The 22,700-nt window shown below is 37.9% G+C and overlaps 1 protein-coding gene across 1 annotated transcript in view; it reads left to right on the top strand.

The window, feature by feature from the left end:
• DNAH14 (dynein axonemal heavy chain 14) overlaps positions 1-22,700 on the top strand; it is a 400,834-nt gene that overhangs the window by 80,484 nt on the left and 297,650 nt on the right. The gene's annotated exons all lie outside the window — the stretch shown is intronic.

The raw sequence follows: 22,700 nt of genomic DNA, 5'->3' as shown, positions 1-22,700 counted from the left end.
TGAGCTAGCATGGTATAATATATACTTTATATACTCTTTTAAAGATATTTTAGGTAGATTTTTGGGCTTCCCTGGTGTATCAGACAGTAAAGAATCTGCCTACAATGCAGGAGACCCAGTTTTGTTTCCTGGGTTAGAAGGATCCTCTGGAGAGGGGAATGACTACCCATTCCAGTATTCTTGCCTGGAGAAGTCCATGGACAGAGAGGATCCTATCTGTCTATAGTCCACTGGGTCGCAACGAGTTGGACACAAATGAGTGACTAAGCACAGCACAGCATGCTTTAAAGTATAATTAAGTAAATACCCAACGAAATGTCACCCAGACTTAAAAAGTCTTAAATATCTCCTGTACATATATTATATATATACATATATGTACATACATATATATTCCTTCTTGATGAAACAGATTAATAACACGTTCTACTTTTGATGGACATTTTGGCTGTTTTCAGTTTTTGTTTTATACATTCTTGTATATGTCCCTTCCACTTACTTATTACTAAAGAGTGAAATCTCTGAGTATCTTTATTTTCAACTCTACTTAATAACACATAATTGTTTTCCAAAGTGCTTATACCAGTTTAAACAGTCTTTAGCAATTCCATAATCTTTTATAGCTCCATAGCCTCACCAACTTTCACCAGCACTTAATGTCTTTGCCAACTGGATAGGTTTGAAATGGCATTTTACTATGGTTTTCATTTTTATTTCCTTTTTAGTTGTTTGTGCATTTTTAAAAATTGGAGATTCATATTTAATCTTCTGTGTCTTTTGTCTATTAACCTGCATATTGTTTTTTAGAAGTTACATATATATTCTATGTGATTTATGTTATGTATATGTGTGTGTGTGTGTGTGTGTGTGTATATATATATATATATATATGTAATCCTTCTACTGGAAAGCATGTTATTTTTTTTCCATGTATAATGTATATTGATGTATAATGTATAATGTATTATGTATAATTCATAATTTCAATATAATAGAATTTATCATTCCTTTCATTTATTTTGGTGTGTGAAATTATCTACCATCCTGGAGTCATAAAGCTCTCCTCCTGTATTTTCTTATAAAACTTTTAATATTCTCTTAGAATTTTCTAGAAATATTTTTTGGTGTATGGTGTATGGTAGTGTTAGGTAGCTAGAATAGGAAAAAAGAGTCCAAAATGGCGGTGGCTAAAAGACATAGAAGAGAGAAGCCCATGGAAATAGAACAAAGGAAGGTCCTAAGACTGGAGTGAGAGCCTCAGGTAAAACAAACAGCCCTCCTGGCTAGCCCAGTTTACAGAGGGCAGACTCCAGGGGAGAAGAAAAAAACATAAAAAAAGGAGACAAAATTGAGCCAGGGGCTTCTCTTCAGTCTTTTGGGTTGGCCCGCCTTCAAGCCTGGAGGATGTATTTTCCTTTGCTTGCCAATAAAACTGAGCTATAATGCTGGTCCGGCCGGTGCTTCAAATTTTTGTTGCGGCCAGACAGAACCGAGGAAATTACACACTCCTCTGACAGTAGGATCTATTTTTATGTATTTCTATACAAGTAACCATTGCCTGCCCAAACACTATTTACTTATATACTTTTCCTGCTCATCTGCAGTGGCAGCTTTTTATCATTTATCACGTGTTTCTATGTCTGTCTTCTGTTTGCAGACTGTGTTCTACTGTCTATTGGCCTATTCCTATGCTAGTCTCATACTGGATAAGTCAGTTCCTTTTCTAAGAGTGTCTTGCTTATTCTCAGGCACTTACATTTCCATATACATTTTAGAATCAAATCTTACTTGGAGTTTGATTGAAATTGCCTAGATATATAGGCAATTGGCGGAGAGGGGAACAGGGGAGTTAATATTTTATGATATTGAGTCTTCCTACCAACATTCTGCTATATAACTCTTCTTTAATGTCTTTTATATTTTTGTTTCCTTGAAAATCTTGCACTATATATATATATATATATATATATATATATATATATATATGGTTAGATTTAACCCAAGTGCTTTATGTCCCTAACCTGTACTCTGTGGGAATTATTATTTTATTAATAGTTGCTTCTACTAGTTTGTTTATACAGACTTAGGGATAGAAGTATTTCAAGATAAAAGCATATATACTGTTTTAATTTTTCCTTAGGAATAGCATTAAATCAACACTATTGACTTTTAAAGCTATTTATATGCATTGCAGAATTTTTCTACAGACAAGGTTATACTAACTTCTGTTCTCTTAAAGACTGCCTTTTTAATTGTGTCCTATTTTTTGCCTGTTATTGCCTATTGATAACTGAGACCTGGAATTAACTAGGCTTAATTTTATTTATGTTATTGCTCATAATATTGAATATTTTTCTCATGCTTATTAGCTTTTTTATTTCTCAGTTTTGATCTTTTGATGTCCTATCCCCATTTTTCTGATGAAGTTTTCTTTTTTCCTATTGAATTACAAAAACCATTTAAAAATATAGACCATAATCATTTGCCATACATCAGAAATACACATACTAATGTGTTGTTTGTTTTTTATTTTGTTAATAGTGATTTTAGTATAGAATTTTTTTCTTTTGGTCAGACACCAATCATGGGTATAAAAAGTTCTAACATAAGTAGCATTATAGGATTAAATACACATAGAGTGATGAAAATTTCTAAAATTTAGAGGACAGAGATATCTGAATTGAAGTTGCCAGCTTTACATGCTTTTATACTTGCCTTTTTATTTAGCCCTCTCAGTAGAACTACCAGGTCAACATTCTGGATAGGGGCATGCTGTGTATAGATCAGTGGAATAATTGCCAGGGAATATAAGTGTTATGTTAGAAATAATTTTGGGTTCACCTAATCAAACAGACACTGACTCAAGAAATAGGAGCAGCATGAGTATAGAGGCAAGAATAAGAAAATATGATTAGAAAGGGATAATATGTGGAGCAGAGGATTCTTGGTGTGAATAGCACAATGTAGAGTTGAACAGATTATGAGGAGCTACAAATTCCAGACTAAATAGTTTGAATTCTAGTCTGATTACCTGGGGCCATTGCCTTGGCCAAAATGAATATCTTCCAAAGAGGTGAATTTAACATTTCGGCATAATAGCAGTGCGTTGCTTTTTTTTTGCCTTAGAGGTGGCCCAGCCATGGATGGAGACTTAACAGCCTGATAGTTTTATAGGCAGTGCCATCAGTAAGAGACAAAGCACCACAGATATTTGAAGGGAACAGATTAAACATGCTTGCCACTCAGATAGGCTATGTGGTAGCTAATGCAGACCGCTCTGCTCTCTTTGAGCTGGGACTCTTGGGAGCAGCTTTGAAAGTGTGGCTTAAATAGAGTCACGGTGAGTGAGTCTGTACAGGCCAAGCTCTGAATATGTCGTGTGGGAATCAGGCTGTTTTGTGTCAGAGAATAGATGACAATGTGAGAGCCGGAGTGTTGCATTTAAAAAGGAGAGAACATTCAATCCTTAAAGTGTTTAACATTATTTTTAACATTTCTTCAGAAATGAGTCTCTACTCCAAGATTGAAGATACTTGCATATTAGTTATGTGTTCTGAGTTCTGACGTTTAGTACATATTGCATTTAGAAATAACAAAGAAAACTTATAAAGGCATGTGGCAAGGTAAATCATCTGGACCTGGAGCTCAGGTCATCTTTACAAGGTGTCATCCTTTGGTATGCCAAGTAGATATGGTTGCAGAATGACCTTTCACACTTCTCACCTCCACAGTTACCAAAATCCACAGAAGCTCAAGTTCATTATGTAAAATGATGTAGTATTTGCATATAACCTCCCTGATAGCTCAGTTGATAAAGAATCCACCTGCAATGCAGGAGACCCCAGTTTGATTCCTGGGTCGGGAAGATCCACTGGAGAAGGGAAAGGCTACCTACTCCAATATTCTGGCTTGGAGAATTCCATGGACTGTGTAGTCCATGGGCTCACAAAGAGTTGGACATGACTGAGCAACTTTCACTACACACATCCTTTGGTATACTTTAAATTATCTCTAGAGTATTTATAATACCTAATACAATGTAAATAGTTGTCAGCATGTGGCAAATTCAAGTTTTGGTTTTTGGAACTTTCTGGAATTAAAAAAAAATTTTGTTCCTCAGATGATTGAATCTATGGATGTGGAACCCACAGATGAGGAGGGCTGACTGTATATGGTGTATGCACAAAGTAATGAACTTTCAAGATTCCTCCCAAATATTTATATATGTAAAGGAGCTCTTGTTGCATCTTAAATAGCATAACAAAACAAAGTCTTTAGTTTGGAATCAGATAGTGCTGAATTCTAATATTAGGACTGTATAGTCTTCAACAATCCATTTCAATCAAACCAAACCTCAGTGTATTATCAAACAATTATAATACATACCTACAGTGCTACTGAGAGGACTGAATAAGAAAGCATGTAAAGCAAAAGTCAGTGGTGCATGGTAGGTACACATTATACAACTTTAAGCATATTGCCTCATTGCAATGAATTGTCACTGTTTTAACCTTCTGTGAGATTTTCCCCTAATATATCTAAATAAAGGACCTTGGCATAAAGAATGAATGAATAACAGAATTTATTTACTAAATAATAAGCTCCTTTTTATTCTGTTGTCAGATTGCATGTTTGAAAAATGTTTACCATTAGCTTACTCGAGAAGTCAATTTAAAATGTTAGGTCATCTTTTTTGAGCCCTTCTTACATAAAGGTGAATGTTCTTAAAATGGATTGCTCATCTTATTCCATAGCCTGTATTCTTAATGCTTTTTGATCACTTTCCAAATTCATATTGCAGAGACAGAATACAAGCAGGCAGGTAGTAAAATCTTTCACCCCATTTATTTCCAGGCTTGACTCAAATGAACTGTCCACCAAATAAATACTGCCTTCGTACATCACAACTTAGAAAAAGGAGCTGACATCGTCCCATCAATAGTTTGCAGCAAGTAGCTGACCTCTACCAGAGTCTTCAAATACTTAGTTAGTTCAGTGGCTCAGTCGTGTCCGACTCCTTGCGACCCCATGAATCACAGCACGCCAGGCCTCCCTGTCCATCACAAACTCCCGGAGTTTACTGAAACTCATGCCCATTGAGTCAGTGATGCCATCCAGCCATCTCATCCTCTGTCATCCCCTTCTCCTCCTGCCCCCAATCCCTCCCAGCATCAGGGTCTTTTCCAGTGAGTCAACTCTTCGCATGAGGTAGCCAGAGTATTGGAGTTTCAGCTTCAGCATCAGTCCTTCCAATGAACACCCAGGACTTATCTCCTTCAGGATGGACTGGTTGGATCTCCTTGCAGTTCAAGAGACTCTCAAGAGTCTTCTCCAACACCATAGTTCAAAAGCATCAATTTTTTGGTGCTCAGCTTTCTTCACAGTCCAACTTTCACATCCATACATGACCACTGGAAAAACCATAGCCTTGACCAGACGGACCTTTGTTGGCAAAGTCATGTCTCTGCTTTCTAATATGCTATCTAGGTTGGTCATAACTTTCCTTCCAAGGAGTAAGCGTCTTTTAATTTCATGACTGCAGTCATCATCTGCAGTGATTTTGGAGCCCCCAAAAATAAAGTCTGACACTGTTTCCACTGTCTCCCCATCTATTTCCCATGACATGATGGGACCAGATGCCATGGTCTTAGTTTTCTGAATGTTAAGCTTTAAGACAACTTTTTCACTCTCCTCTTTCATCAAGAGGCTTTTTAGTTCTTCTTCACTTTCTGCCATAAGTGTGGTGTCATCTGCATATCTGAAGTTATTGATATTTCTCCCAGCAACCTTGATTCCAGCCTGTGCTTCTTCCAGCCCAGCGTTTCTCATGGTGTACTCTGCACATAAGTTAAATAAGCAGGGTGACAATATACAGCCTTGACGTACTCCTTTTCCTATTTGGAACCAGTCTGTTGTCTCATGTCCAGTTCTAACTGTTGCCTCCTGGCCTGCATACAGGTTTCTTTTTTTTTTTTTTTTAATTTTTATTAGTTGGAGGCTAATTACTTTACATCATTACAGTAGTTTTTGTTATACACTGAAATGAATTAGCCATGGATTTACATGTATTCCCCATCCCGGTCCCCCCTCCCACCTCCCTCTCCACCCGATCCCTCTGGGTCTTCCCAGTGCACCAGGCCCGAGCACTTGTCTCATGTACCCAACCTGAGCTGGTTATCTGTTTCACCCTAGATAATATACATGTTTCAATGCTGTTCTTTTGAAACATCCCACCCTCGCCTTCTCCCAGAGTCCACAAGTCTGTTCTAAACATCTGAGTCTCTTTTTCTGTTTTGCATATAGGGTTATCATTACCATCTTTCTAAAGTCCATATATATGTGTTAGTATACTGTAATGGTCTTTATCTTTCTGGCTTACTTCGCTCTGTATAATGGGCTCCAGTTTCATCCATCTCATTAGAACTGATTCAAATGAATTCTTTTTAATGGCTGAGTAATATTCCATGGTGTATATGTACCACAGCTTCCTCATCCATTCGTCTGCTGATGGGCATCTGGGTTGCTTCCATGTCCTGGCTATTATAAACAGTGCTGCGATGAACATTGGCGTGCACGTGTCTCTTTCAGATCTGGTTTCTTCGGTGTGTATGCCCAGAAGTGGGATTGCTGGGTCATATGGCAGTTCTATTTCCAGCTTTTTAAGAAATCTCCACACTGTTTTCCATAGTGGCTGTACTAATTTGCATTCCCACCAACAGTGTAAGAGGGTTCCCTTTTCTCCACACCCTCTCCAGCATTTATTGCTTGTAGACTTTTGGATAGCAGCCATCCTGACTGGCGTATAATGGTACCTCATTGTGGTTTTGATTTGCATTTCTCTGATAATGAGTGATGTTGAGCATCTTTTCATGTGTTTGTTAGCCATCTGTATGTCTTCCTTGGAGAAATGTCTGTTGAGTTCTTTGGCCCATTTTTGGATTGGGTCATTTATTTTTCTGGAGTTGAGCTGGAGGAGTTGCTTGTATATTTTTGAGATTAATCCTTTGTCTGTTGCTTCATTTGCTATTATTTTCTCCCAATCTGAGGGCTGTCTTTTCACCTTGCTTATAGTTTCCTTTGTTGTACAAAAGCTTTTAAGTTTCACTAGGTCCCATTTGTTTATTTTTGCTTTTATTTCTGAAAATCTGGGATGTGGGTCATAGAGGATCCTGCTGTGATTTATGTCGGAGAGTGTTTTGCCTATGTTCTCCTCTAGGAGTTTGATAGTTTCTGGTCTTACATTTAGATCTTTAATCCATTTTGAGTTTATTTTTGTGTGCATACAGGTTTCTTAAGAGACAGATCAGGTGGTCTGGTATTCCCATCTCTTTCAGAATTTTCCACAGTTTATTGTGAGCCACACAGTCAAAGGCTTTGGCATAGTCAATAAAGCAGAAATAGATGTTTTTCTGGAACTCTCTTGCTTTTTCAATGATCCAGCGGATGTTGGCAATTTGATCTCTGGTTCCTCTGCCTTTTCTAAATCCAGCTTGAACACCTGGAAGTTCTCGGTTCACATATTGCTGAAGCCTGGCTTGGAGAATTTTGAGCATTACTTTACTAGCGTGTGAAAGACTATTTATCAATGAAAATGAAATTTAACTTTAAAGAACAGAGATCAAACATGATGACAAGTATCCATATAAGTGTACCCCCCCAAATTGAGGGAGATATAAAAAATATAATCCCAGAAATATTTCACATGGCAAAAACAGCTATTGAGGAAATCCTTAGCCCAACATATACTCTTAAAGGGTAATTTTTATGTGATTCACCAAGTTTTGAATCCAAAACTCCCAGTATCTACCTGGTTCATTGCTGGGACTACAGTAGTGAGTCAAAAAATATTTAGAAGTAATTTGGATATATAGCTCTCTTTCTTTAATTTGATGTCATTGTTTTAGAACCATAGATATCTTAGGATTCTTTAGAAACATGGCATGTTGCACAAACACATAGTCTGTTTTCAAAGTCCGTAGAGTCTGTTTTCAAAGTCTCTGATAGGAACACATTATAACCAAGAGTTATTTAGAGTCTAACTTCAACCATAATGATTTTTTTATGCAGCAACAATATTACCATAGATTTTAATTGATATTCCCTGTTGTGATATTTACTACAGAATGCTAGACGTCACTATTGCTTGGTTGCTCCAGGATATAATCCAGATCTTCAAATATTTTGCATCTCAGGAAAACAAAATGTATTTCATTACTTATAAATTTTTAATTACAAAACTCACTTCAGCATTGTTTTTAGCAGCTAGTTCATAATAAAGTCAACTTCACTTTCACTACTACAAGTATAGCTATAAAAACAATCATATCACCATTGACCATGGATGTTGAAAGAATGGAACTGAAGCCATGTGAAAAGAAAGCAGTCTTGGTGTAAGGAATTGTGAATCCACCTATACCCTTGATTAGCTTAGGAACTTGTCCAGGACACCCAACATCTTTTATTTTTCAACTTCAAAGCACATCTGACTGCTCTTACAAGAAAATAGATTGCTTTTTATTGTTCAGTCACTAAGTGATGTCCCACTCTGTGATCCCGTGGAATGCAGCACACCAGGCTTCCCTGCCCTTCACCATCTCCCAGAGTTTGCTCAAACTCGTGTCCCTTGAGTCAGTGATGCCATCCAACCATCTCATCCTCTGTCACCCTCTTCTCTTCCTGCCCTCAATGTTTCCCAGCATCAGAGTCTTTTCAAATGAGTCACTCTTCACATTAGGTGTCAAAGTATTGGAGCTTCAGCATCATCCTTCCAATGAATATTCGGGGTTGATTTCCTTTAGGATTAATTCGTTACATCTCCTTGCAGTCCAAGGAACTCTTAAGAGTCTTCTTCAGTACTACAATTCAAAAGCATCAGTTCTTCAGTGTTCAGCTTTCTTTATGGTCCAGCCATCACATCCATACATGACTACTGGAAAAATCATAGCTTTGACTATATGGACCTCTGTTGGCAAAGTGATCTGCTTTTTAATATGCCAAGTTTGCCATAGCTTTTCTTCCAAGGAGCAAGCATCTTTTAATTTCATGACTGCAGTCACTGTCTGCAGTGATTTTGGAGCCCAAGAAAATAAAGTCTGTCACTGTTTCCACTTTTTCCCCTTCTGTTTGCCATGAAGTTTGTTACTGGATTCCATGATCTTTGTTTTTTGAATGTTGAATTTAAGCCAGCTTTTTCACTTTCCTCTTCCACCTTCATCAAGAGGCTCTTTAGTTCCTCTTCTCTTTCTGCCATTAAATTGGTATCTGCATGTCCGAGGTTGTTGATATTTCTCCCAGAAATCTTGATTCCAGGTTATGATTCGTCCAGCTCAGCATTTCACATGATACACTCTACATATAAGTTAAATAAGCAGGGTGACAATATACAGCCTTGACATACTCCTTTCCTAATTTGGAACCAGTCTGTTGTTTCATGTCCAGTTCTGACTGTAGCTTCTTGACCTGCATACAGGTTTCTCTGGAGGTAGGTAAGGTAGTTTGGTATTCCCATCTCTTGAAGAATTTTCCACAGTTTGTTGTGATCCACAGTCAAAAGCTTTGGCATAGTCAGTGGTTATGGTTCAAAAGTAGATGTTTTGGGGAAATTCTCTTGCTTTCTCTATGAGCAAGTAGGTGTTGCCAATTTGATCTCTGATTCCTCCGACTTTTCTAAATCCAGCTTGAACATCTGAAAGTTCTCAGTTCACATACTGCTGAAGCCTAGCTTGAAGGATTTTGAGTGTAATCTTGCTAGCATGTGAAATGAGCACATTTGTACAGTAGTTTGAACATTCTTTGGCATTTTCTTTCTTTTGGATTGAAATGAAAACTGATCTTTTCCAGTCCTGTGGCCACTACTGAGTTTTTCAAATTTGGTAACATTAATTACAGCACTTTCACAGCATCATCTTTTAGCATTTGAAATAGCTCAACTGGAATTCCATCACCTCCACTAGCTTTGTTCATAGTAGTGCTTCCTAAGGCTCACTTGACTTCGCATTCTAGAATGTCTGGCTCTAGGTGAGTGATCACACCATCGTGATTATCTGTGTCATGAAGATCTTTTTTGTACAGTTCTTCTGTGTATTCTTGCCACTTCTTTTTTTTTTTTTTTTCTTGCCACTTCTTAATCTCTTCTGTTTCTGTTAGGCCCATACCATTTCTGTCCTTTATTGTGCCCATCTTTGCATGAAATATTCCCTTGGGTATCTCCAGTTTTCTTGAAAAGATCTCTAGTCTTTCCCATTCTATTGTTTTCCTTTATTTCTTTGCATTATTCACATAAAAAGACTTTCTTATCTCTCTTTGTTTTTCTCTAGAACTCTGCATTCATTTGGGTATATCTTTCCCTTTCTCCTTTGCCCTTCGCTTCTCTTCTTTTCTCAGTTATTTGTTAGACCTCCTCAGATCTCATTACATATTAAAAATGGTTATGCTGCTGCTGTTGCTAAGTCACTTCAGTTGTGTCCGACTCTGTGCGACCCCATAGATGGCAGCCCACCAGGCTCCTCTGTCCCTGGGATTCTCCAGGCAAGAATACTGGAGTGGGTTGCCATTTCCTTCTCCAATGCATGCATGCATGCCAAATTGCTTCAGTCGTGTCCGACTGTGTGACCCCATAGACAGCAGCCCTCCAGGCTTCTCTGTCCACAGGATTCTCCTGGCAAGAATACTGGAGTGGGCTAAAAATGGTTATGAGATGAACACAATGTATTTTAAATGAATAACAACAATAGAAAATTTATATTGTTTGCAGTGTTCATTGTTGCTTTTAAATATTATAATAGACTTTCTCTTTTCTTTTTTTGGTTATCTTGAGAAAGAGAATTTATGATAACAGAATGAGTCCTTAACTTCTATATTTCATGGTTTTTAAAGGTGAAGATGATGAAGTAGTACTTATGCAGTTTAAAGACCACATTGTAATTAGCTAGATCAATATTTTGTATCTTGCATTTAAATGTATAGCTGAGTAAAAGTGAGTCACAGATAGTTTCCTTTCATTTTTAATTATTTCATGCAAAGTTCTAAGACTATGTCCTGCTAACTGGTTTAATCTTAAAGATTTAGAGTATGGTATTTTTCATTATTTTAGAAATAGATATGCATTAATGTTTGTGTTTGTGTATATATTAAACATAGGGTACCTATGTCATATACGTTAACATGTGCATGAATGTGTTTATATATATGCCATTATTTTGAAAATGATTGAAAAATCTCTATGTATGTTTTACATCAACTGCATTTTGTTTTTTTACCTTTTACTCTCTTTACCTATTTCTTCCACCCATCCCTTAGCCTCGATCTCTGGCAACCACCTGTCTGTTCCTTGTATCTGCAAACTTAGATTTTTTATTTAAGATTTCATGTATAAGAGAGATCATAAGATAACTTATCTTTTTCTCTCTGACTTACTTCTCTTAGCATAATGCCCTTGAAGTCCATCCATGTTAATGCAGACAGCAAGATTTCCTTCTATCTTATGTAAAAAATTTTTATATAATATTCCATTATTTATATATATCTCATCTTATTTATCCATTCATCAATCTATGGACACAAGTTATTTCCATATCTTGGCTATTGTAAATAATTCTGCATGAATATGGAATGCATGTATCTTTCCAAGTTGGTGCTTTCATTTCCTTCAGATAAATACCCAAAAGGAGAATTTCTAGATCATATGGTAGTACTGTTTTTAATTGTTTGAGAAACCTCTACATTGTTTTCCATAGTGTCTACACCAATTTAAATTCCTACCAGTAATACACAAGGCTTTCCTTTTCTCCACTCCCTAGAAACACTTGCTATTTCTTGTCTTTTTGGTAACAGTCGTTCTAATAGGTGAGGTGATATCTCATTATGATTTTGATTTGCATTTCCGTGATGATTAATGATATGGGGTATTTTTTTTCATGTGCCTATTAGCCATGTGTATGTCTTTGGAAAAATATTTATTCAGATCATCTGCCCATTAAAAAAATCAAATTGTTGTTTCGCCTTTGACTTGTATGAGTTATTTATATATTTTGAATATTAGCCCCTTATCAGCTATGTGATTTTAACATATTTTCTCCCATTCAGTAGATTGTTTTTCATTTTGTTGATGGTTTCCTTTGCTTTGAAGAAGCCTTTTAGTATTAGGTAGTCCCACTTATTTTTGCTTTTATTGCTTTATTTTGTGTCAGATTAAAAAATCATCACCAACACCTGTATCAAAGAACTTAATACCTAAGTTTTCTTCCAGATGTTTTATATTTTTGGATCTTATGTTCAAGTCTTTTATCCATTTTGAGTTAATTTTCAGTATGGTGTAAGACACTGGTCAAGTTTCATTGTTTTTCATGTGGCTGTCCAGTTTTCCCCAAACCACTTATTGAAGAGACTCATCTTCTCCATTGACTTCCCTTGGTTTCTTTGTTGTTAGCTAATTGGCCCTATTGGAACAGGTTTATTTCTGGGCTCTCCGTGCTGTCCCATTGGTCCTTGTGTCTCAAAGGTCCAGAGCAAGGCAAGAATGCCCAATCTCACCACTTCTGTTCAACATAGTATTATAAGTCTTAGCTAGAGGATGAGTTTTTTAAAGAAATAGAAAGCTATGAGTACCAGGTCCAGATGTTTCACTTGTGAATTCAACCAAACATTTAAGGAAGAAATTATACCAATTCTCTACAATCTCTTTCAGAGTCTGATAAAACAGAATACATTCTAACTTATTTTATGAGCCCAGCATTACCCTAATACCAAAACATATAAACACACTGCAAGAAAAGAAAGCTATGGCCTAATAATTCTCATGAACATAGATATAAATGTCATTTAAAAATTAGCAAATTAAATCTAACAATCAATAAAAAGAATTATATAAAGGTGGTATGTATCCCAGGTATTGAAGGCTCACTGAACATTCAAAGTCAGTTAATGTAATCCATCACAGCAAAAGGCTAAAGAAGAAAAATCACATAATCATATCAATAGATAGAGAAAAAACATTTGGCAGAATTTAATACCCATTCATGATAAAAACTTTGAATAAACTAGAAATAGAAGTGAATTTCCTTTCCTTGATTAAAAATATATAGAAAACATACAGCTAACTCTATGTGATCAATATAATGATCAATGCAAAAAAATAGAGGAAAACAATAGAATGGGAAAGACTAGAGATCTCTTCAAGAAAATCAGAGATACCAAGGGAACACTCCTGCAAAGATGGGCACAATAAAGGACAGAAATGGTATGGACCTAACAGAAGCAGAAGTTATTAAGAAGATGTGGCAAGAATACACAGAAGAACCATACAAAAAAGATCTTCACGACCCATATAATCACGATGGTGTGATCACTCACCTTGAGCCAAACATCCTGAAATGCAAAGTCAAGTTGGCCTTAGAAAACATCACTACAAACAAGGCTAATGGAGATGATGGAATTCCAGTTGAGCTATTTCAAATCCAAAAAGATGATGTTGTGAAAGCACTGCACTCAATATGCCAGCAAATTTGGAAAACTAAGCAGTGGCCACAGGACTGGAAAAGGTCAGTTTTCATTCCAATCCCAAAGAATGGCAATGCCAAAGAATGCTCAGACTACTGCACAGTTGCACTCAACTCACATGCTAGTAAAGTAATGCTCAAAATTCTCCACGCCAGTCTTCAACAGTATGTGAACCGTGAACTTCTAGATGTTCAAGCTGGATTTAGAAAAGGCAGCGTAGCCAGAGATCAAACTGCCAGCATCCATTGGATCATCAGAAAGGCAAGAGAATTCCAGAAAAACATCTGCTTTATTGACTATGCCAAAGCCTTTGATTGTGTGGACCACAATAAACTCTGGAAAATTCTTAAAAAGCTGGGAATACCAGATCACCTGACTTGCCTCGTGAGAAATCTGCATGCAGGCCAGGAAGCAACAGTTAGGACTGGACGTGAAACAACAGACTGGTTCCAAATAGGAAAAGGAGGATGTCAAGGCTGTCTATTGTCGCCCTGCTTATTTAACTTCTATGCAGAGTACATCATGCAAAATGTGAGGCTGGATGAAGCATAAGCTGGAATCAGTGTTGCCAGGAGAAATATCAATGAGCTCATATGCAGATGACACCATCCTTAAGGCAGAAAGCAAAGAAGAGGTAAAGAGCCTCTTGATGAAAATGAAAGAGGAAAGTGAAAAGCTGGCTTAAAATTCAGCATTAAACAAGCTAAGGTCACACCATCTGGTCCCATCACTTTATGGCAAATAGATGGGGAAACTGAGAGACTTTATTTCTGGGGGCTGCAAAATCACTGCAGATGGTGACTTCAGCCATGAAATTAGAAGACGCTTGGTCCTTGGAAGAAAAGCTATGTCCAACCTAGCCAGCATATTAAAAAGCAGAGATATTTCTTTTTTGCTGACAAGGTCCATCTAGTCAAAGCTGTGGTTTTTCCAGTAGTCATGTAAGGATGTGAGAGTTGAACTATAAAGAAAGCTGAGTGCTGAAGAATTGATGCTTTTGAATTGTGTTTTGGAGAAGACTTTTGAGTCCCGTGGACTGCAAGGAGATCCAACAAGTTCATCCTAAAGGAACCCAGTCCTGAATATTTATTGGAAGGACTGATGCTGAAGCTGAAACTCCAATACTTTGGCCACCTGATGAGAAGAACTGACTCATTTGAAAAGACCCTGATGCTGGGAAAGATTGAAGGCAGGAGGAGAAGGGGGCAACAGAGGATGAGATGGTTGTATGCCATCACCAACTCTATGGACATAAGTTTGAGTGAGCTCCAGTATTTGGTGATGGACAGGGAAGCCTGGCATGCTGCAGTCCATGGGGTCGCAAAGAGTTGGACACGACTGAGCAACTGAACTGACCACTATGTTTAATGATAAGATTAAAGCTTTCTCATTAAGATCAGGAAAAAAGCATGTTCCCTCTCACCACTGCTTTTCAACATTGTACTGGAATTACTCAATAATTAATACAAGCAAAGGAAATAAGTTATGCATATTTATCTATATGCTATGTGCTAAGTCACTTCGGTCGTGTCCGATTCGTTGTGACCCTATGGATTGTAGCCTTCCAGGATCCTCTGTCCATGGAATTTCCCAGGCAAGAATACTGGAGTGGAAGAGAACAAGATGGTGGAAGAGTAGGTGGGTGTGGAATACATCTCTCTCCATGGATACATCAGGTATATACCTTCAGACACAGAAGTGCACACAGAACACCAGCTGAGAGCAGACAGGAGTACATGACCCGTGGGAAGAATATATAGAACCGCAGAAAGCTCAGTAAGACAAAGGAACTAGGGGAAAGGACAGGACCTGCCCTCTGTGGGTGGGGGAACTGAAGCAGGGGTCTGATCCCCACATTGGGGCAATTGTCTGAGTCAGAGGAGAAACTTTTAAGACTGCGAGTGAAACAGTTGATCTGTGGCAGCCTAAATGCAATGAAAATCAGACAGTTTTTGCTACAGCTATATGTATCCCGGACAGGGATGTAGGTCCCCTAGAAAGCACAGCAGTTGGAAACTGGAGTTTAGGGATTGTGGAGCAATCCCAGGGCGAGGGCTGCTGTTGACTGTGGAGAGACAGATAGAGGGGGTGTGAAGGAGGAGATTGTGGTGGGAAATGCCTGTGGAGGAAAGCCAGGCAGCCATGGAAGCAAGGCAATACTGCTGAATCACACGTAGGGGGTGGAGCCATCACCATAACCTCTCTCTCCCCACATGCCAGCATCAGCAGCTGAACAATAGGCTGGCCCATCAAGCGCCTGATGCACCCGAACTACAGGGTAAGACTCCACCCAGGGTGGTCCTTTAAGTAACTGATGTGCCAAACTACAGAGTAGGACCCCACCCAGGGTGCCCCTGTAAGTGCCTGATGTGCCAATTTATAGAGTAGGACCCCAGCTGGCGGCCTCTCTATGTGCATGATGCATGGAACAACAGAGAAGGACCCCAGGCAAGGGAGCCCTCTTAAGTGCCTGAGTGGGGGGAGCTATGGAGAAAGACTGGCCAAAGAGGCCTTCTGATCGCCAACTATAAGAAGCTTGAAAAAAGACTGATAGGGCCATAACTCCTGGGCAGAGGCAGTCCGTGTCCCTGCACACTTGGCACTGCCAGGGTCCCCATAGCCCAAGCAGCTGTGCCACCTTCACAACCCTCACTGGGGCAGAGTTGCCACAGGCAAAAAAAAGTCTTTGGTCTATGCATACGGGTCATATCTAACTCTTTTTTTAATTTTTAAAAATTTTTTTATTTTTATTTTTTTCATATCTAACTCTTTGCGACCCTGTGGACTGTGGCCTGCTTGGCTTCTCTGTCAAGGGGGTTCTCCAGGTAAGAATACTGAAGTGTATTGTCCAATATTGATTGCCACACCCTTCTAGAACACTATATTTCCTGCTACCCTAGCCGCCAACCCCCCGAGTACCTGGTGTTGCCATAATCCCTGCGACCCAAGCAGCTGCACCACCTCCACTGCACCTGGCCCTCACTGGGGCAGACCCAAGCCCTCCAGGGAAGCCTGAGGAACAAACCCCGGTGGACGACCCACATGCAGAGGTGGAAATAAAGCCACAATAGAAACCCAGGGGCAGTGTGTCTAAGGAAGAAGACTCAAAACCTTCTCACCAGCTGTACAAGCTGCCTAGTAAATCCACTCGATCAACTAGGCAGACTCTGTATCTATGGAATATATATGAGGACATTGAGAGCTCCCAAAAAAGAACATGCACTGGTTCTGAGGGCTGTGGACATTGGAGGCAAGAAAACACCAGGAGTAGGACCAGATTAGAATCTGAGCTGCCCCCACAGCAGGTCCAGAGACCAGCAGAGTGCTGGGGGGCATCTTAGGGAGGTGAGGTGGACTGTGACTCCCAGCGAGGGAAAGGACTCTAACAGCAGTGTCTCAAGAAAACATTTATCATTCTTATGTCTTGACTTGTGCTGTAGATTCTTTGGGATCTTTTTTTCCCCCTCTGTTGTAGTTGTCGATTTTATTGGCACTAATTAAGCTCTTGAGTTTTAATTTTTTTTTTCAGTCACACTTTTTATTGTTGTTATAAACCTCTGCCTCTATGTTGGGCTTTTGCAGTTCTGTGGAGTTTTCCTTTTTTTTTTTTAACCTTTCTTCCTTTTTTTCTGTCTCTCTTTTAATTTTTAACTTTTTAAACCTATCATTATTCTTTCTACATTTATTCCTTTGTTTGCTCTTCCTACTGTTCTTTTCCCCTTGCAGATAATCTTTACTACATATCTCTTCTTTATCTACTTCTATTTAACTTTGCATGTCTATTCTTTCATTTCTTTTCTTTAGTTTCCTCTCAACATATTTATTAGTTTTGTTTTCATTGCTTTATTCCCCACTTGGCACCTTGCTTTAGTTTTGTTTTCCAGTTTGTGCTTCAGTTTGTTTTGTTCTTAACTGGTAGATATAATTTTTGGTTTCCTTTGTTCACTGGATCAATCTATTGTACTTTATTTTTGTTGGACTGTTTTTATTTTGCTTATGGTTATATATGTATATGTGTATATTACATTATTTTAATTATTATTTACCTGATTTTGTAGCTGCCATTTGTCTGGGGTTCATCTTTGGTTTCTCGTTTTGGGGTATTTGTTTTAATCTCACTTAATGCCATAACAAACCACTTCTGGATCTTTGTTCATGACCAGAGATCAAGCCCCAAACCTTTGGAGTGAGAACACTGACTCCAAGACCCTAGACTACCATAGAACTAACCCTAGGGAGTATCAAATAGTGGGAACTCACACAAAAGAAACCACTTGAATACAAGACCAAGTATCACCCGACCACCAGTAGCACCCTGTGCAGGATGCCTCATCTAAACAACAAACAAAACAAAAATAGAAACAAAATCATCAGCAGACAGGATTACCACCTCACTCAGTCTTGACCATCAGAGGAAAATCAAACAAACAAACAAACAAAATCTCAGCACAAATCTCACCCTATACGAAGCTTACACAAACCACTGAACCAACCTTAGGAGGGCAGAAACCAAAAGGAAGAAAGATTTCAGCCTTGAGGCCTGGGAAAGGGAGACCTCAAACACAATAAGTTAAAAAAAAAAAAGAAAAGGCAGAGAAATGCTACACAAATAAAGGAACAAACTAGAAACACAGAAGTCCAAATAAATGAAGAGGAAATAGGCAAACTGCCTGAAAAAGAATTCAGAATGATAGTAAAGATCAAAAACCTTGAAAACAAAATGGGGAAAATGCAAGAATCAATTAACAAAGACCTAGAAGAATTAAAGAATAAGCATACAGAGACAAATAACACAATTACTGAAATTAAAAATACTCTAGAAAGAATCAACAGAAGAACATCTGAAGCAGAAGAACGAATCAGTGAGCTGGAAGGTAAAATGGTGGAAATAACTTCTGAAGTGCAGAATAAAGTAAAAAGAATGAAAAGAACTGAGAATAGTCTCAGAGACCTCTGGGACAATATCAAAAGCACCAACATTCGAATCATAGGGGTCCCAGAAGAAGAAGAGAAAAAGAAAGCATATGAGAAAAATTTTGAAGAGATTATACTTGACAGTTTCCCCAACATGGAAAAAGAAATAGTCAATCAAGTCCAAGAGATATAAAGAGTCCCTTACAGGATAAAACCAAGAAGAAACACGCCAAGACACATACTAATCAAACAAAGACTAAACACAAAGAAAGCATATTAAGAGCAGCAAGGGAAAAGCAACAAGTAACATAAAAGGGAAACCCCATATGCTTAACCGCTGATCTTTCAGCAGAAACTGCAGGCCAGAAGGGAATGGCAGTACTGAAAGGGAAAAATCTACAACCAAGCTCACAGTACCCAGCAAGGATCTCATTCTAAATTGATGGAGAAATAAAAATCTTTCAGATAAGCAAAAGTTAAGAAAATTCAGTACCACGAAACTAGCTTTACCACAAATGTTAAAGGGACTTTTATAGTCAAGAAATATGAGAAGAAAAAAGATCTACAAAATCAACCCCAAACAATTAAGAAAACGGCAATAGGAACATATATATCAGTGATTACTTTAAATGTAAATGGATTAAATGCTCCAACCAGAAGAGACTGACTGGCTGAATGGATACAAAAGCAAGACCCATATATATGCTGTCTACAAGAAACCCATTTCAGACCTAAAGACACAAATAGACTGAAAGTGAGAGGATGGAAAAATATATCCATGTAAATGGAAACTAAAAGAAAACTGGAGTAGCAATCCTCATATCAGACAAAATAGACCTTAAAATAAAGAAGATTACAAGAGACAAGGAAGGACACTACCTAATGATCAAGGGATCAATCCAAGAGGAAGACATAACAATTGTAAAATCTATGCACTCAGCGTAGGAGCACCTCATTATGTAAGACAAACACTAACAGACATTAAGGAGAAATTGACAGTAACACAATAATAGTAGGAGACTTTAACACTACACTCACACTAATGGACAGACCATCAAAACAGAAAATTAATAAGGAAACAAGTCTTAACTGATACATCAGATGAGCTGGATCTCATTGATATCTTCAGGACATTCCATCCAAATGCAGAAGAATACACCTTCTTCTGAAGTGCATGTGGAACATTCTCGCGGATAGACCACATCTTGGGTCACATATCAAACCTCAGTAAATGTAAGAAAATTAAAATCGTATCAAGCATCTCTTATCACAATGCTATGAGACCAGATATCAATTACAAGAAAAAAAAAACTGTAAGAAACACAAACACATGGAGATTAAACAAGTTTCTAAATAAACAACAGGTTACTGAAGAAATCAAAAGGGAAATCAGAAGAGTTCTGGAAACAAATGACAATGAAAACATGACAACTCAAAACCTATGGGATGCAGCAAATGGATAGCCTGGAAGAAATGGACAGATTCTTAGAAAAGTTCAGTCTTCCGAGACTGAACTAGGAAGAAATAGAGATTATGAACAACCCAATTACAAGCACTGAAATCGAAACTGTGATCAAAAATCTCCCAAAAAACAAAACCCAGGATCAGATGGCTTCACAGGAGAATTCTATCGAACATTTAGAGAAGAGCTAATGCCTATCCTTCTAAAACTCTATCAAAAAAATTGCAGAGGAAGGAACACTTCCAAACTCATTCTACAAAGCGACCATCACCCAGATACCAAAACCAGATAAAGACAACACAAAAAGAATTAAAACTACAGGCCAACATCACTGATGAACATAGATGCAAAAATCCTCAACAAAATTTTAGCAAACAGAATCAGCAGCACATCAAAAAGCTTATACACCAGGATCAAGTTGGGTTTCTCCCAACTTGATGCAAGGATTCTTCAATATATGCAAATCAATCAATGTGATACACCATATTAACAAATTTAAAGATAAAAACCACACGATAATCTCAATAGATGCAGAAAAAGCCTTTGACAAAATTCAGCACCCATTTATGACTAAAACTCTTCCAAAAATATGAGCATAGAAAGAACCTGCCTCAACCTAGTAAAGGCCATATATGATAAGTCTACAGAAAACATTATTCTTGATGGTGAAAAACTGAAAGTATTCCCCCTATGATCAGGAACAAGACAAGGGTGTCCACTTTCACCACTATTATTCAACATATTTTTGGAAGCCCTAGCTACAGCAATCAGAGAAGAAAAAGAAAAGGAATCCAATCAGAAAAGAAGTAAAGTTCTCACTGTTTGCAGATGACATGATGCTGTACATAGAAAACCCTAAAGACAGTATCGGAATATTACTAGAGCTAATCAGTGAATTTAGCAAAGTTCCAGGATACAAAATTGTTACACAGAAATCACTTGCATTTCTACACACTAACAATGAAAAATCAGAAACAAATTAGGGAATCAATCCCATTCACCACTGCAACAAAAAGAAATATCTAGGGATAAACTTACCAAAGGAAACAAAAGAACTGTACACAGACAATTATAAGACACTAATGAAAAAAAATCAAAGATGACATAAACATGTTCCTGGGTAGGAAGAATCAATATAGTGAAAATAACTATACTACCTAATGCAATCTACAGATTCAGTGCAATCCCTATCAAATTACCAATGGCATTTTTCACAGAACTAGAACCAAAACTTTCACAATCCATATGGAAACACAAAAGACCCCAAATAGCCAAAGCAGTCTTGAGAAAGAAGAATGGAGTTGGAGGAATCAACCTTTCTGACTTCAGACTATACTACAAAGCTGTAGTCACCAAGACAGTATGGTACTGGCACAGAAATAGAAATATAGACCAATGGAACAAGATAGAAAGCCCAGAAATAAATCCATGCACCTATGAGTACCTTATTTTTTTACAAAAGAGGAAAGAATGTACAATGGGGCAAAGAGATCCTCTTCAATAAGTGGTGCTGGGAAAACTGGACAGCTACATGCAAAAGAATGAAATTGGAACACTTCCTAACACCATACACAAAGATAAACTCAAAATGGATTAAAGAATGTAAGACCAGAAACTATAAAAGAAAACATAGGCAGAAAACTCGATGACGTAAATCAAAGCAAGATCTTCTACGACCCACCTCCTAGAGTAATGGAAATAAAAACAAAGGTAAATAAGTGGACCTGATTAAACTTAAAAGCTTTTGCACAGCAAAGGAAACTATGGGAGAAAATAATAGCAAATAAAACAACTGACAAAGGATTAATTTCCAAAATATACAAGCAGCTTATAGAACTCAATACCAGAAAAACAAACAGCCCAATCAATAAGTGGGGAAAAGACCTAAACAGACATTTCTCTGAAAAAGGCATACAGATGGCTAACAAACACATGAAAAGATGCTCAGCATAGCTAATTACTAGAGAAATGCAAGATCAAAACTACAATGAGACATCACCTCACACTTGTCAGAATGGCATCATCAAAAAGTCTACGAACAATAGATTCTGGAGAGGGTGTGAAGAAAAGGGAACACTCTTGCACAGTTGGTGGGAATATAAATTAATACAGCCACTATGGAAGACAGTATGGAGATTCCTTTAAAAACTAGTAGTAAAACCACCATATGACCCAGCAATTCCACTCCTAGGCATATATCCTGAGAAAATCAAAATTGAATACATGTATCCCATTGTTCACTGCAGCACTGTTTACAATAGCTATAACATGGAAGCAAGCTAGATGTCCGTCAACAGATGAATGAATAAAGAAGTTGTGGTACATATACACAATGGAATATTCAGTTCAGTTCAGTTCAGTTGCTCAGTCGTGTCCGACTCTTTGCAACCCCATGAATCACAGCATGCCAGGCCTCACTGTCCATCACCAACTCCCAGAGTTTACTCAAACCCATGGAATATTAGCCATAAAAAGGAATGCCTTTGAGTCAGTTCTAATGAGCTGGATGAACCTAGAGCCTATTATACAGAGTGAAGTAAGTCAGAAAGAGAAAGACAGTGAGAGGGGAGGAGAGGGTGATTTGTATGGAGAGAGTAACATGGAAACTTACACCACCAGTAAATCAGAAAGCCAATGGGAATTTGCTGTATGTCTCAGGAAACTCAAACAGGGCTCTGTATCAACCTAGATAGGTGGGATGGGGAGGAAGATGGGAGGGAGGTTCAAAATGGAGGGGATATATGTATACCTATGGTTGATTCATGTTGAGCTTTGACAGAAAACAACAAAATTCTGTAAAGCAATTATCCTTCAATTAAAAAATAAA

This window comes from Odocoileus virginianus, chromosome 11 (genome assembly GCF_023699985.2).
Source record: "Odocoileus virginianus isolate 20LAN1187 ecotype Illinois chromosome 11, Ovbor_1.2, whole genome shotgun sequence".
In the NCBI taxonomy this organism is placed as follows: Eukaryota; Metazoa; Chordata; class Mammalia; order Artiodactyla; family Cervidae; genus Odocoileus; species Odocoileus virginianus.
This window is presented reverse-complemented; position numbering and strand designations above follow the sequence as displayed.